Here is a 2,264-nt window from a genome sequence, read left to right as displayed (position 1 = left end):
GTAAGGATTTGGTATATTGCTATTTTGGCTTCACAAAAACAGTTTTTCTTTCATCTAGTACTAATAATATTACCCAGAATAAAACAGAATTTGTTCACCTAGTAAGTAACAAACACCTCTCTATGACAATGCAGGTGTTGATCAATAGGAGTCTTATGATTTGGCACAAGTAAGGAGAATAGTGGGAGCATTCTCCGAAGCAGGGTCTCCCGAGAGAAAGTAGCAGGAGGGTTTTATGGGGCTACGGATAGAGGAGAGGGTGTGTCATCACATGGAACCGAGGATCTGGGTGATACAGAGGCTCCAGTCATCACGCCAGCATGTAGGTCATGCATTATGGTATGAAGCAATAGCTCCCTGTGGGGCAGAGACTTGAGGGTGGGAATGAGGGCACTTCCACTAGGGGTCATCTAAAAGCCACTGGGGGTCTGTTGGGGGCTGGTTCTAAACAACATGGTGTCCACACTCTGCACAGGATGCAGGGCAGGAAGCTGTAAAATAGGCTGATTACTCCAGTTGATTAAATTTCTATAATCCCAGGAGACCCTTTCTGTCTGCTCACAGTGCTTGAGTTCTACCCCTTGTATTTTTCTTCAATTAATTTTCTAATGACTTTGGTCAAGTTACATCAAGCTTTCAGTACTTTTTTCTCACCTAACATGAAGAGTTGGACCAAGTAAATCTCTTTAAACCATAAACTTTGTAACAAAAGGAGACCCCCCAATTCATCAGTGATCATTTAGACTTGATGTTCTCTCTCTCTTTCTCTTTTGTGTGGGTGTTGGAGTCTCACTCTGTTGCCCAGGTTAGAGTGCAGTGGCACGCTCACGGCCACCGCAGCCTCGACCTGCTGGGCTCAGGTGATCCTTCCGCCTCAGTCTTCCAAGTAGCTGGAATTACAGGCAAGCACCACCATGCCCAGTTAATTTTTTTTTTTTAATTGTAGAGAGGAATTCTTGCCAACTTGCCCTAGCTAGTCTTGAACCCCTGGGCTCGAGCAATTCTCTCGCCTCCACCTGCCAAAATGCTGGGATGACAGGCATGAGCCACCGTGCCCAGCTGATGTCCTCCTTTACTGGGATAGCTATGAGGCCCGCACGGGGAATCTTTGTGTGATAAAGAGGAGTGACTTATCCTGAACACAGGGAAGAACTTGTCTTTGTGCATGGAGACCCCCTGAAAATGTGAGGTGACTCTAAGTAAATAACACCTAGAGACAAAATGATCAATACAACATTGTCATTGGTGGGTCAGAGCTAGGATGCCCGCAGTGTCAGGTTCTAGAAAGCCTAGCCTCCTACACTTTGTAGGAGCCCAGCCAGTGGTGAAGCCGAAGAAAAGCATAGAGACTTGAGAGTCAACAGTTGGAAAGGACTTAACTCTAGCATTTATGAAAACAACGGGTGAGGGAAATGTTGAAAGCAGGACCATCAGACCCAAACTGGCTGCTTTCATGGCGCACACCTGGGACTTCCTTGTCTCTGCCTTGGTGGAAACTTCCAAAGGTGACTCGGTCTTCTGTATGTTTGAGTGAAAGGAATAGATTCCCAGTCTCCCAAATCCTCCTTTTCCCCCAAGTCCACAAGAACTCAAGGGGAGCCAATAATGAACACAGATGTTGCGGGTGTATTCAGTACCAGTGTCTTCCGTGATGGGAAAAAAATGCCCTAAGAATTGCTGTTTTTAGAATTTAAGGGGGATGCAATACAAATGGGAAAAAGCTTTGGAAAAGCAAAAGAGTCCCTCTGAAAAGGGCACTGAAGTGAGAAAGGAAGCGGCAGTGGTGAAGGAGGGCGGGGGTGGCAGTCGGTGACTCACTGGGGACTGGGACGGGCCGCGTGGGCAGGGCTGCCTGAGTGAGAAGGAGGCGGCGGTTATGACTAGCATTGAATGGAGGATAATTAAGAGCAAGTCGGTACCAGCAACTGCCAGAGGAGGGATGACAATATGGCCAGAAAAAGCAGCTCTTTATTTCGAGGTTGAATTAAAACACCTACCCATTTGGGGCTGGAGAATTTCATTTTGAAATGAAAAAATATTTGGTGTAAACAGAATGCAGATGATGGTGAAATCCTACATGCTTTCTTCTAATGGTGCAGGGAAAAGCAGTTTCCATATGGTAAAACTGCTGGACAAGCTTTCTTGGGAAAAAAAAAATATATATATATATATATATTTATATATATATATTTATGTATATATTTTAAATAACAGTTATTCTACAAAGAAAAAAGTATTGCTGTTAAAAGTCATGAACAAGTTAT

The sequence above is a fragment of the Carlito syrichta genome, unplaced genomic scaffold, assembly GCF_000164805.1.
Source record: "Carlito syrichta isolate Samal-C Ts95f unplaced genomic scaffold, Tarsius_syrichta-2.0.1 Scaffold288922, whole genome shotgun sequence".
NCBI lineage: Eukaryota > Metazoa > Chordata > Mammalia > Primates > Tarsiidae > Carlito > Carlito syrichta.
This window is presented reverse-complemented; position numbering follows the sequence as displayed.